Source organism: Rattus norvegicus, chromosome 1, assembly GCF_036323735.1.
Source record: "Rattus norvegicus strain BN/NHsdMcwi chromosome 1, GRCr8, whole genome shotgun sequence".
NCBI lineage: Eukaryota > Metazoa > Chordata > Mammalia > Rodentia > Muridae > Rattus > Rattus norvegicus.
Genome location: NC_086019.1, coordinates 234,220,677 through 234,236,220, shown reverse-complemented (window position 1 = coordinate 234,236,220; position 15,544 = coordinate 234,220,677).

Sequence of the window (15,544 nt, the reverse complement as noted above, 5' to 3'; positions counted from 1 at the left end):
AGAGAACTGACCCTTCCTGGTGTATTCTGATGCTTACACCTAGGCCTCCCCTGCAATCCCTTTTCAATTGTGTGAGAGGCCAGCGAAACCCACAGGTTTCACCTTCTCTCTAGGCTGTGTGGTCATGGCCTGATGGTTTATACTAATGTGTTACACATTTCAACTTCTATCAGAGTTACTTGAAAAGCCAGTCTCAAGAGTGTGCCAGGCTCCACCCTGAGAGTTTGTGCTGAGTTTTTAACATATTCCCCAGGAATACTGATGCTGTTGGTCAGGGAATGTGCTTTGAGAATCACTCTTGAACCTACCACAGAACTTCTTCCCTCAGCTACATGGCTGGTTCAGGGCCTTAACCAGTTAGTCCAAGGCATTCTCCAGGTACGTCCTTCCAGGCACATCCCTAAGCACATTCCCCAAGTTGCTTGAGCTGTGCAGAGGCTCAAGAACTTAGTTTCCAGCTTTCTCTTGGCTAGACAGACGTTTGCTTCTAACTAATATGATAAGTAGGCTAAGGCCAGAACCGCTTTTGTCACTGTGCCAACTTGCATGCAGTTTTATCACAATAATTCCGTTTTGTGAACTTTTACAAGATTTGCACACGGGCAGCAATAATATACCTTATGTTTCCTTACTTGGTTACGTGTGTGGTTTGCGTAAAATCACAGCTAGTGCTCTGGGAAGAACAGACTGCCTCCTCCCAAGCACTTAGGGAGGGTGTTATCCAAACATCTCTATTGTTTTAAAAATGTATTTACTGGAGTTCAAATACTGGACACAAGTGACTTATCTAGGGACTAAAGGAGAGGTCAGATCTGGAAACCGTTTTGATTTAGGAATAACAGGTAGATTGGAATTGTAGAAAAATAGGTTAATTTAATTAAGAGGAGACACCAGAGAAACGGATGAATACAATTGAGGAAGACAGTATTGGTACCTTCTCTATTTATTCAGAGTGTCTAGGACACCATTGAAGGTTGTTGATGAGAACTGATACGCATAGTTATAAATATGAGCAGGAAGGTGATTTTCCTTGCACAGATTCTAGAGGCCACCCACTAGGTACCTAGAAGTCACTGGAACTGAATGAATATGGAGAGGCAGTGTAAGTCAGTTGTTAAAGGAATGGGAGGGTGGAAGCAGGCTTTTGGGGATTCCAAGCCTGATTCCGATGCTAACTAGTTATGAAAACTTCAACCACTATTCAAACTCTCTTTTATATCAGATTTTCCCTGAACCTGAAAGTGGGCTAGCAAGCCTACCCACTTCTTACAAGGATTAATCAGATCTAAGCAATTACTCATAACAGCCTCCAGCATATAACAGGTGATCAATAAAGATGTTCTGATTGGCAAGAAGAGCGGTGTTTGTTGTTCTGACGATGTGAAAGGGTTAACAGTTTTTGCAAGAATGTAAAGCAATATTTTTTGATCCTTGCAGTACACCAGCCCTTTCAGTTGGTTTATGGGACTGTCTACACCGATGCCCTTCTTTAAGAATAGCAATAATTACAAACAGAGTCTGCCCGTCAGCAGCTTCAGGCTTCCCAGCTAAGTCTGATGTACGTTCTAATTATGAATCCCTCCTGTCCAGTCTGAAGCTCCGGCCTGGATTGTTACAGAGGACATCTTGGGATAAAGTTTGAAAGTGAGATCATCCATAGAGAGGATGAGGGTCTTGCAGAAGTAAATCACCCACCAGAGCGCCAGAACAGCCTTCTAGTCCTTGCTCTGGGCATCCTGCTCTCGGCCTGGCATCTCGCACTCAGCTAAATTTGTCAGCTGTAAGAGAGCCAAAGACCACAGGAGGTCAAAAACGGGCCCAGCCAGCCTGCGAGAAACCCAGCCGGCTCCCACCTATCAGGTGATGGATTACATATCACCAGTCCCATGCCTTTCTGAATTGATCTTACAACAAGGACTTGTTGAGCTCCTTCTGTGTTTCCAGCAGCGTGCCAGGTGACTGGAGGCAGCAACCAGATAGCCATGTGGCTGCTGTTGGGGAGCAAGTTGCTATTATTCTGCTTGCTCTTTCTACGGGAGCCAACTCAGGCTTGTTAAGTGGTAACTGACAGTCCTTTCTTCTAAGGAAGTTTCTCTTGGATTTGCTGCCAATAGGAAGTGTATTATTTCGCAGAAGCACTGTAGCATTCATTTATCGAGTGCCCACTCAATTATGAGGCATGACAGAGTTTGCCATATGAGAAAGGAAAGACCACTTAAGGATTCTTAGAGTCAGAAGTCTGGAATAAATAGACAGACAGATCAAAGAGTTAGGGGTTGGATTTCATTACAGCTGGGGAAGCCCTTTTACCAAGAGCTGGGGCTCCCATTGTAGTTTTAAAGATCTTTCAAGTTAGTTTTATAGAGAATAAACTACGACCTGGAGAATAAAGGAACAATGAATTTAGTTGACATTATAACAATATGGTTATTTTGCGAAATCACAAAGAGAACCTAGGCGTGGTGGCTCAACCTTATAATACCAGCCCTCGGGAGGCAGAAGCAGGATCATGAGTTCTAGGCAAGCCTGGGCTACATAGCAATCTCAAGGTTTGCCTGTTGCTTCGGGCACTTGCTTTTCATTCTTTCCACAGTATTGTCCTAATATCATCAAAGCTACCCTTGCAATAAAAACTTCCTTTGCTATCTGTGTAAGAAATATGAATGCTGATGGCAGAGCTTATGGTTTAAATACTTGTTGGTGGAATAGCAAACTAAACTGCTTGGAGGTATCATTCAGTCATGTTCTTTCAGTAAATTCCAGAACAGTCCCTTTCAATGAGTAAGTATCCATGAGGAAGGTGGACTATGGCTTCGTTTTCTTTGTATTTATTTCTTCTCTTTTTCCCCTTTGCCAAGACAAAAAAAGAAAAAAAAACCAACACAAAACAAACAAACAAAATACAAAACAAAAAAACAGAAATAAAGAGAGGGTTGAAGGGAGGGAATAAAGGGGAGAGAAGGGAGGAGGAGGAAGAGGAGGCGAGAATATGTAAAGCACTCAGTCTAAGAGAGTTATAAGGAAGGATCTATGTTCCTTTGTGTAATGACTCTATAGAGCTGGCTGAGCAAGAGGGACAGCTTTCTACATGCAGAACAGAAATATGATAGTTATGTCTTGCATAGTCTGAGAAGAATGTCTTCAGCTTGTGCGTTGCCTTTCTTCTGTGTGGGTTCAAAGAACTCTGCAAACATGACATCATTACCCCCTCGAAGGAGACCGTGGATCTCCCTTTGGGAGCTTACAGAGCTCAAGCACAGATTGGAGTCCATGTTGAGTTTATGCAAAGTGTCTCCTGGGGATTTAACTTCTAGCCCTCACTTATGAAAGATCGGTCACTATTACTCATGAACAGCCCTCACTTATAGGACAATGGTCACTATTACTCATGGATGGCTAGATGAAGTCTAAGTGAAGCCTCTTAGTAAACTCATATTGAGTTTTATCACTTTTTGCTTGTTTCACCATAATGATCAGTCTTAGGACATAGAGATATTTATCAAACATCTTTGTTTTGAGTGAGAGCGAGAGAAGGAGGGAGGAAGGGAGAGAGAGAGAGAGAGAGAGAGAGAGAGAGAGAGAGAGAGAGAGAGAGAGAGAAATATTAGCATCACATTGAACTGGATCCCCTTGGATAGAGTTTGAGGTCTCAGTATCCCCAGAAGAAGAGAGAGTAAAAGTACCCCACTCTGGTACCTGATGTCATCTTGTAGCAAAGCACAGTTGCTAAAACCTAAACAAGTTGAAATGTACAATGTAAGCAGGACTTACAGTTTTATATGCAAACACATAAACATGCATACGTATCTTCTTTTTTCTGTGTTGTAAGAAAATGTCAGTCACATTTAATCAAGCTGTTTATATTTCCTATTTCTTGATTCCTGTCTGTCCCCCAACCCTATTCTCTTTTCTGCTTGCCTGTCTGAAAATATCTTAGGTGCTCTGTCTGTGGAAGAAAGTTCATGAAACAATATGAAGAAAAATGGAGCTGTCCCTGATGGATCTAATAACATTTCCTCAAGTCTAGTTGATTTCAGGAGACATTCATTGGAGAAATTATCGGAACTGTTGCAGCAAGGGTTTTTCGAAATTGAAGGTGAAAACAGGAACTATTTATCAGGTCAAATTCTATTCTGGTTTCCTTTGTTCCTGACCTGAACTGCCTGGAGTTTATTTTTACAAATGGGTCTTCTAGTCCGTCAGACAGAGTTATTATCCCATTAGTGTCTTATTTTTTCCTTTTTTCTTTTGTTATTTTTTAAATAAAATTTAATCTTAAATTATTTTAATGCTGTGTTTGATAAGCAGTTTGTGGTTGCCCATCTATGAAATATAATGTGTTGAATCGATGTAAATGTTGCATGATCAAATCAAGCTAACTGACCTATCACTTCATTTACCTGTTAGTGTTTATGGTAGGGCATTTGAAATGTCCTCTTCTAGTTGTGAAATATAAAATATATTATTTTGGTTTATGTTCAATTGGGTGTGCAATGGATGGCAAAGTGTTCACCTTCCATATGCACCACCAACTTCCGCTCCCTGCTTCCCACTTCTCCGGGGCTCTTGGTAACCACCACTCTCATTGTTTCTTCATTATCAAGGAAGCAGTACCACCCAGGTAAATCTCTTTCAGCCACAAACAATTGTCCTGTATTTATTGTATATTTTTTATTTACTTTCAAATGTTATTCCCTTTCCTGTTTTCCCGGACAAAAGCACCTTATTCCCTCCCCCTTCTTCTATTAAGGTGTTCCCATCCCCATCTACTCCCCACCTGACATTCCCCTGCACTGGGGATCCAACCTTGGCAGGACCAAGGGCTTCTTCTTCCACTGGTGCCCAACAAGGCCATCCTCTGCTACATAAGCAGTTGGAGTCATGGGTCAGTCCATGTTTGGGTAGTGGTTTAGTCCCTGGGAGCTCTGGTTGATTGGCATTGTTGTTCTTATGGGGTTGCAAGCCCCTTCAGCTCCTTCAATCCTTTCTCTAACTCCCCAACAGGGTCCCATTCTCAGTTCAGTGGTTTGCTGCTAGTATTGTCTCTGTATTTAATTGCCCTGTATGAAGACTTGGCCCCGTGTGTCCTGGATTTTTCACCAAGCAGATTTTGAGAGGACTCTGTCTTTTTCACCCCAAATACTAACAAAAAAGAAAAAAAAAAAAGAACAAAGCAAGTCCAGTGGGACTATGGTAGGGGTTTTAGATTTATCAGGACTGACTATGAAAAGCAGAGGGACAGCTCATGTATTTAGAATTGCACTGTTCAATTTATCTTCTTACCTGTTCTTGCTGTACACATCATTCTTGCTGAGAAAAGGTCACACATATCTCTCCTTCCAAAGGCTTAGTAAACCCTTTCATTATGGCCCTTGGGACCTCCTCCCCACCATCATGATGAGTTCCTATCCCCTCTTCCCACAGAGTCTCATAATACAATCCTGTTTTCTCATACTTACCCTTTGCTCTTGGTCACTGGTATCATGTGGGAAGGGATTGGGACACTTGTCATTTCAGACATGTCTTCCAATTTGGTAAGGTCGGGATCACAAAGCACTTCTCTACTTATTTTTAATCTATTCTCTGTGTTGATATTCCCATAGTATTTGGGGCCCACCTTAGGAGGCACTTAAAAGCCCTTTAATGACAAATAAGGGTAATTTGTACCCGAGTTATATTTACTGTCTTTTTTAGCTACCTAAATCCCTCCAAGGACCGAGACTCATACCCAGTATGTTGAAAGGATCTGTGGTACCGATTTCCCTGCATCATAGCAGCACAGTCCTGGACTCCAAGCCATGTCTATCTCCAACAAATGTTGTTTCTTGGAAAGAAATTAACACTAGCATTTCATCATCTATTATAACCATTGAAAGGGATTCTCTGTGTATTCATTGATGGAGATATGGGTCAGGCACTGGTCTTAACTGTATACTCTGATGGCTGAGATCCAAGGTTCCTCTTCTGTCCTATGCCTTCTGCCTAGAGACACCCCACTGGAGGTGGCAAGCACTGATTTTCTATGGACAACAAGCCATTGCCATTTTCCTTGAGATCTGCATGTGGTCCTCAGAGAAGTTCAATCTGGATCAGCCTTGAGAAATGCTTGGAGAGCCATCCTAACAGAGTCTGACATGTTCTCCATGGGCTGTGAGATGGTCCAAGACTGAATACTCCCAGGCTCAGTGTCATCTTAGGGAGAAAGAAGTGTAGCCTGTCAGAACAATATAAATTTCTTAAGCACATGTGTGTATGTAGATATCTGCACATGAGTGCACACATGTATGTGGAGGCTGGAACTTGATGCTGGGTGGCTTCCTCTATAACTCCTCACCTTTTTACTTTCTTAGGGGAGAAATTGTTTATTTTGCCTTCATGTTCCAGGGAACACAGTCCGTCTTACTGTAGAAGGCATAACAGTAGGGCATGAGGCCATCCAGCAGTCAGGAAGCACAGAGCTCCATGTTATTTACTTATTTAAATCTTAGACTTTTCTCTATGTTTTTTTTTTCTTTTTACAAGTAGGATTTTTTTCTTTCTATAGCTTATTATTTTTTAATTTATATCACCTCCCAATTCCAGCCTCCCTCCTCTCCTTCCAGTCCTTACAAATCTGTCTCCCATACCCCCTCCTATTCCCACCTTGGGAACCACACCACTCTGATACAGCTAGTCCCAGTAGGACTAAGCACCTCCTCTCCCACTGACACTCAACCCGGCAGTCCATGTGGGGAAATGGGATCCAATGGCAGGCAACAGAGTTGGAGACATTCCCTGCTCCAATTGTTAGGGGACCCACATGAAGGCCAAGCTGCACATCTATTACAAACGTGCATGGGGGCCTAGGTGAAGCCCCTGTGTGCTCTTTGGTTGGTGATTCAGTCTCTTGGAGCCCATATGGGCCCAGGTTAGTTGACACTCTAGGTCTTGTGGTGTCCTTGACCACTTTGTCTGATCACTTCTATCCCCCACAAGACTCCCCTTGCTCTGCCTGATGTTTGGCTGTGGGACTCTGCATCTGTTTCCATCCACTACTGGATGAAGTCTCTCAGGAGACATTCATGCCAGGTTTCTGTCTGCAAGGATAGCAGAGTATCATTAATAGTGTCAAGAGTTGGCTCTCTCCCATGCTTGCCTGTCCCCTCTGTCTCTATTCATCTTTTCTATGTTTTTAATTATTTTGAGAATTTTATATATGAGATCTGCATTTATGTTATTGCTAGCCTTTCGCCCTTATTCCAACTCCTCCCATGTCTCCTTATTATTGCTATCTATCTATCTATCTATCTATCTATCTATCTATCTATCTATCTATCTATGTACATCTCAGGCTAGCCTCAGTCCAGCTCCCCTAACCTCAGTTGGATTACAGACACACCACCACTCCTGGCATTAAGTGGATTCACTCTTAATGCTTTATTCTGAGTTCCAGTAGAACCCAAGAGTCATGCCAGCACACAGTAACCCTTATACCAGTGGTTCTCAACCTTCCTATTATTGTGATCCTTTAATACATGTCCTTGTGTTATGGTGACCCCCCAATGATAAAATTAGTTTTGTTGCTACTTCATAACCATAGTTTTGTTATGAATGATAATGTAAAGAAATCTGTGTTTCCTGATGATCTTAGGGAGCTCCTGTGAAAGGGTTTTCCACCTCTTCAAGGGGTCAAGACCCACGGGTTGAGACCTCTTGCTTTACACCATGGAGGCTGTCCACAAGGCCTTCACGGAGCTACAGGTTTGCTATTCGGGGCTTAGGTCCCCTGGAATCCACTGTTGTGCTAAGGAAGGCCCTTGCAAAAGGAATTCTTGTGACTTGCCCTGTGATATTCTTTTCCTAAAACTAATGTATGACTATTAATGCGTGCTCATGGTGATGAAAAGCAAGTGGCCTGGCACCCTCCTACGCATATATGTTCCTGGGACAAAGCACCGAGAAAATGTCTTTGAGTGTGTTCTATGAAAGCATTTGCCAGCTCAGAATTTAGCAGAGGCTGAGATTGCAATGGAAAGCAGCCCGGGATTCTTGGAGAAAACACTGCAGGTAGGACAGGCATTCTGTCCTCTTATCAGTTTTGTTCTGCCGAAGAAGAGGCAGGCTAGGCCCTTCCTGAAGAATGAAGGGTTACATGAATGAAGTTCTGGTCACGTGGGGCTATCATTCCATGCCATTTTCTATTTTTCTTCTCTTTCTAGCAGTAATCATTTCTCTCCTAACGGCTGCCCTAGTTTCATTCTATGTGATAAAGCACTGACCAAAAGCAACTCAGAGAGGAAGGGCTTTAGCTTCCACTTTGTGTTGTGATCCATCCCTGAGGTTTCCAGGCCAGCAACTCAAGACTGGAACCTGGAGATGAGAGCCATGAAAGCGTGTTGCTTACTGGATTGCTCTCCATTGCTTTCTTATATAGCCTAGGCTCACCTTCCTAGGAATAGCACTTCCCACAGTGGACTGGAGCCTGCCACATCAATCCTTAATCCAGACAATGCCTCACTGTCATGGCCACAGACCAGTCTGGTTAATAAAAATTTTCACTTGAAGTTCTTTCTTCTCTGGTGACTCTGGATTATATACAGTTGACAATAAAAACCAGCGAGGATGCTCACCTTGTCCCTCAAAGAACCTTGTTCCCTAAAGACTTTAAGGTGATTTTTAAAAGGATGTGTTGGTACACATCTATAATGCCAGGGCTTGGGAGACTGAAAAGGGAAGATCAAGAGTTCAATGCCATTCTGGGCTAAAATAATGAGTTCAAGGCTAATTTAGGTTATATAACTCTCCCCCTCTCCCTTAAAGAAGCTTAACTGTGGACAAAAAAAGTAAAAGCAATAAGGTGAAGTTAGCTATAAAGAATGCATTTTCATGCAATCAAAGTTTGTTTGTGACTGTTCTCGTGACCATGACTAAAAAGAAATGAATCTCAAGTGGTTACTTGCTTGAAAAGAAAAATGAAGTTTCTCAGGCACAGCTCCTTTCTCCCTCATACACAGAACAGAAGTGAATTTTCTCATAGCTACTCATAAAAAGGGCCATGTGCAACTCTGATGATTCAGTTTCCCTATAGTGACTGCCACCAAATTGTACAGCGCCACTCTGTATAATGGTCTTTGTTGGTATGTCGCCAAAGTGCAGCTCCATAAAGGGAGAGAAATAAGTTCCAGGCGGTCATGCGTTCTCGCTGTTTATTGTCACTGAATGCATGTGAAGCATCGAGCCCACAGAGCCAGAGGTTACCTCTGAGGGAACACGAGGGCCTGCTTAACAGGTGCCCAAGAGCAAAGCCAAGGACTCCAGCCTAGTCCCCTTAGCTGGGCAAAGGCAGCATTTCCTTAGCCACAGAAAAAGGAGGCCAAAAGCATGAAGCAGAAGAATGCTGCCTGTGCCTCTACATGGAGAGACGAGGATCTCAAAGGAGAGGCAGAAAGTCTGAGGGAGGGGAAGGAAAAAAATTAATGGTGATTTTACTACTTTAACTGCTTGTCACACTTTTGCATATTCCAATCTTAAAAAAAAAATCTTCTCATGGGTAACTTTAGCACCATGAGGGTGTGCATACAAATTCTTTCCATTTTTCACTTAACTAAGCAGCATAAAATAGGTTATTACATTTTATATTACCAGAGCGTGCGGGGTTCTGTGATATAATCGTCACCGTGCACCAGACCTTCCATAAAGTATGTCATATGCCACATGCTACAAGTAAGTAATGCCTTAGGAAATTAGGCAAAGAGGCTGCTTAAAGAGATTAGAATCAGCACACGGGCGGGGGAGTGGCAGTGGGTGAGACATGGGTTTGGGGGAGATTCCAGCAAATCAGAATCAGAAGGGAAGGTGTCTGTAGGAATTTATACCAGTGGAAAGTTGAAGAGCCTTGGGGTGCAAGGACTCAGTTACATGGGTCTCAAGACAGAGCAGATGTGTCTCATGGGACAATTTTTAAATGTTCAAGTGTGTGTAAGATCTGTCCTTACAGCCAAGGTAAAAACAGAGCAGACACTGGTGGTAACAGATGATGACATGAGTTTGTAATGTTTCCCCTCTTGTCAAAGCAGGTTTTGTAGAAGCCACTTTTGTCATCTTCAAGAGCTTGGTGTCTTATTTCTTTCTTTGGAAAGGACAGTTCAAAACAGAATCTTAATTATAGAAGGAGACGCAGCCTATGCTTTTAGACTAGTTCTCCCATGTAGAAGCCTAATTATCTGCTCCCACTCTGTTCCATTTTTTATTCAGCCTTTCCAGAAATCAAGAATTTCTGATTATTTAATATAACAACAAATTCATCGAAAGCATGTCTCGAAAACCCTTCATTTCATTTAAGTGTGTTTTGAGTGCCTGCATGCGTGTATGTACACCACGCATGTGCCTGATACCCGTGGATGGCAGAAGACGACATTGGATCCCCTGGAACTGAAGTTATAGACAGCTGTGACCCAGTTGACATGGAAGTCAAGTGATCGTTCCAGCTCTTGTGTGTGTGTGTGTGTGTGTGTGTGTGTGTGTGTGTGTGTGTGTGTGAGAGAGAGAGAGAGAGAGAGAGAGAGAGAGAGAGAGAGATTGACATTGAACCCAGAATCTTTTGCATGCAAGGCACGCAAGCACTCTGCCATGAAAGCATGTCTTGGATGACCTCTACCTAGGATCTGATACCCCTGCTATGATCTTGCACAGATGGCTTTATTGCATTGCTTTGAAGCAAGTAGACTCCCCTTCCCTTGCTTCTCTGTGTTACCTCTGTTCCAGAAAGAGACGGGAAGAGTATCTTATTAACTCCTGGTAGTTCTTTGCTGGCCAGGAGATGAGGCTTACAGAAATCAGGATCTTAATCCATGATCCTTTTCTTCTCTGATAACCTTAAAAAGCAGGGTAAGGGAAAGAACCTGTCAGTAACTGTTCCCTGATAATCCCTTCTCTGAGGAGGCCATATCATCAGAATTTCAACCAATGTGAGTTTTTTTTTTCATCTTTATTAACTTGGGTATTTCTTATTTACATTTTGATTGTTATTCCCTTTCCCGGTCCCAATGAATGACTGTAGGTATCTGAAAAGACACAGTGAAATTAGGAGCTTTGGGTTGCTGTAATTAAGCAGCTGGGATGGAGAGGCTGGATTCTGCCCACAGTGATGGAGCCTCCTTCATTTCCTAGTACTCAGTTAATGAATGGAAACAATCAATGCGCGGTTGTAATGGTTTGCTTCCTGTAGCCAACACTGCAAGCTTCAGAACTTGTTATCTTCCAGTGTTGGTACAACATACCCAAACTTATGGGACACAATGAAAGCTGTGCTAAGAGGAAAACTCATAGCGCTGAGTGCCTGCAGAAAGAAACAGGAAAGAGCATATGTCAGCAGCTTGACAGCACACCTAAAAGCTCTAGAACAAAAAGAAGCAAATACACCCAGGAGGAGTAGAAGGCAGGAAATAATCAAACTCAGAGCTGAAATCAACCAAGTAGAAACAAAAAGGACCATAGAAAGAATCAACAGAACCAAAAGTTGGTTCATTGAGAAAATAAACAAGATAGATAAACCCTTAGCCAGACCAACAAGAGGACACAGAGAGTGTGTCCAAATTAACAAAATCAGAAAGGAAAAGGGAGACGTAACTACAGATTCAGAGGAAATTCAAAAAATCATCAGATCTTACTATAAAAGCCTATATTCAACAAAACTTGAAAATCTGCAGGAAATGGACAATTTCCTAGACAGATACCAGGTACCGAAGTTAAATCAGGAACAGATAAACCAGTTAAACAACCCCATAACTCCTAAGGAAATAGAAGCAGTCATTAAAGGTCTCCCAACCAAAAAGAGCCCAGGCCCAGACGGGTTTAGTGCAGAATTCTATCAGACCTTCATAGAAGACCTCGTACCAATATTATCCAAACTATTCCACAAAATTGAAACAGATGGATCACTACCGAATACCTTCTACGAAGCCACAATTACTCTTATACCTAAACCACACAAAGACCCAACAAAGAAAGAGAACTTCAGACCAATTTCCCTTATGAATATCGACGCAAAAATACTCAATAAAATTCTGGCAAACTGAATCCAAGAGCACATCAAAACAATCATCCACCATGATCAAGTAGGCTTCATCCCAGGCATGCAGGGATGGTTTAATATACGGAAAATCATCAACGTGATGCATTATATAAACAAACTGAAAGAACAAAACCACATGATCATTTCATTAGATGCTGAGAAAGCATTTGACAAAATTCAACACCCTTCATGATAAAAGTCCTGGAAAGAATAGGAATTCAAGGCCCAAACCTAAACATAGTAAAAGCCATATACAGCAAACCAGTTGCTAACATTAAACTAAATGGAGAGAAACTTGAAGCAATCCCACTAAAATCAGGGACTAGACAAGGCTGCCCACTCTCTCCCTACTTATTCAATATAGTTCTTGAAGTTCTAGCCAGAGCAATCAGACAACAAAAGGAGGTCAAGGGGATACAGATCGGAAAAGAGGAAGTCAAAATATCACTATTTGCAGATGATATGATAGTATATTTAAGTGATCCCAAAAGTTCCACCAGAGAACTACTAAAACTGATAAACAACTTCAGCAAAGTGGCTGGGTATAAAATTAACTCAAATAAATCAGGAGCCTTCCTCTATACAAAAGAGAAACAAGCCGAGAAAGAAATTAGGGAAACGGCACCGTTCATAATAGACCCAAATAATATAAAGTACCTCGGTGTGACTTTAACCAAGCAAGTACAAGATCTGTACAATAAGAACTTCAAGACACTGAAGAAAGAAATTGAAGAAGACCTCAGAAGATGGAAAGATCTCCCATGCTCATGGATTGGCAGGATTAATATAGTAAAAATGACCATTTTACCAAAAAGCGATCTACAGATTCAGTGCAATCCCCATCAAAATACCAATCCAATTCTTCAAAGAGTTAGACAGAACAATTTGCAAATTCATCTGGAATAACAAAAAACCCAGGATACCTAAAACTATCCTCAACAATAAAAGGACTTCAGGGGGAGTCACTATCCCTGAACCCAAGCAGTATTACAGAGCAATAGTGATAAAAACTGCATGGTATTGGTACAGAGACAGACAGACCAATGGAACAGAATTGAAGACCCAGAAATGAACCCACACACCTATGGGCACTTGATTTTTGACAAAGGAGCCAAAACCATCAAATGGAAAAAAAGATAGCATTTTCAGCAAATGGTGCTGCTTCAACTGGAGGTCAACATGTAGAAGAATACAGATCGACCCATGCTTATCACCCTGTACAAAGCTTAAGTCCAAGTGGATCAAGGACCTCCACATCAAACCAGATACACTCAAACTAATAGAAGAAAAACTAGGGCAGCATTTCGAACACATGAGCACTGGAAAAAATTTCCTGAACAAAACACCAATGGCTTATGCTCTAAGATCAAGAATCGACAAATGGGATCTCATAAAACTGCAAAGCTTCTGTAAGGCAAAGGACACTGTGTTAGAACAAAACAGCAACCAACAGATTGGGAAAAAATCTTTACCAATCCTACAACAGATAGAGGCCTTATATCCAAAATATACAAAGAACTCAAGAAGTTAGACCGCAGGGAGACAAATAACCCTATTAAAAAATGGGGTTCAGAGCTAAACAAAGAATTCACAGCTGAGGAATGCCGAATGGCTGAGAAACACCTAAAGAAATGTTCAGCATCTTTAGTCATAAGGGAAATGCAAATCAAAACAATCCTGAGATTTCACCTCACACCAGTGAGAATGGCTAAGATCAAAAACTCAGGTGACAGCAAATACTTTCGAGGATGTGGAGAAAGAGGAACACTCCTCCATTGTTGGTGGGATTGCAGACAGGTACAACCATTCTGGAAATCAGTCTGGAGGTTCCTCAGAAAATTGGTCATTGAACTGCCTGAGGATCCAGCTATACCTCTCTTGGGCATATACCCAAAAGATGCTCCAACATATAAAAAAGACACGTGCTCCACTATGTTCATCGCAGCCTTATTTATAATAGCCAGAAGCTGGAAAGAACCCAGATGCCCTTCAACAGAGGAATGGATACAGAAAATGTGGTACATCTACACAATGGAATATTACTTAGCTATCAAAAACAATGACTTTATGAAATTTGTAGGCAAATGGTTGGAACTGGAAAATATCATCCTGAGTGAGCTAAACCAATCACAGAAAGACACACATGGTATGCACTCATTGATAAGTGGCTATTAGCCCAAATGCTTGAATTACCCTAGATGCCTAGAACAAATGAAACTCAAGACGGATGATCAAAATGTGAATGCTTTACTCCTTCTTTAAAAGGGGAACAAGAATACCCTTGGCAGGGAAGGGAGAGGCAAAGATTAAAACAGACACAGAAGGAACACCCATTCAGAGCCTGCCCCACATGTGGCCCATACATATACAGCCATCCAATTAGACAAGATGGATGAAGCAAAGAAGTGCAGACCGACAGGAGCCGGATGTAGATCGCTCCTGAGAGACACAGCCAGAATACAGCAAATACAGAGGCGAATGCCAGCAGCAAACCACTGAACTGAGAATAGGACCCCCGTTGAAGGAATCAGAGAAAGAACTGGAAGATCTTGAAGGGGCTTGAGACCCCATATGTACAACAATGCTAAGCAACCAGAGTTTCACGGGCTAAGCCACTACCCAAAGACTATACATGGACTGATCCTGGACTCTGACCCCATAGGTAGCAATGAATATCCTAGTAAGAGCACCAGTGGAAGGGGAAGCCCTGGGTCCTGCTAAGACTGAACCCCCAGTGAACTAGACTATGGGGGGGAGGGCGGCAATGGGGGGAGGGTTGGGAGGGGAACACCCATAAGGAAGGGGAGGGGGGAAGGGGGAGGGGAATGTTTGCCCGGAAACCGGGAAAGGGAATAACACTCGAAATGTATATAAAAATACCCAAATTAAGAAAAAAAAGGTGTTATCTTTACTACTAAATACTGAAATATTTAATGGTGAATATCCAATGTAAGTGTGAAACAACCCCCTTTTTATCTGTCTAAATGAATGTACATTTTGTGTGTGAAGCAAAGCAGGTGGGTGAACGCTGAGTGTTCAACTTCTTCAGAGTCCTCCCTGGTGTCTTAGAAGTGTGAATGGACCCCACCATACAGACCAGACTGCCTGATAGCTGATTCAGAATTTGACTGCAATATGAATTCCCTGTGCACAATGGCTTTAATTTCAAATTCAGAGAAACACTTGTGTGCCGAGTGAGATGAATCCATTTAAAGTATCTGACAGGAATATTCGATGGTGACCAAGGACTTTTACCTTGACCTGGTGAACCTGATCTTTTTCCTTGGAATTCTGATGGCACCATATCTTCGAGGGAGTCTCCGGGTCTTTTTACTAGCTTAAAGGAATTTCCTCTTTGTCTATTTGTGGTTTTCCAAGCTGTTATCTTGGAGTCGAGGTGCTGTCTCCATGGTTAGGAGCACTTGCTGCAAAATCAATCGTCTGAGTGCCCAGTGCTTTCTTGCAGCCCCAGCTCCAAGGCAGGAAGAGATG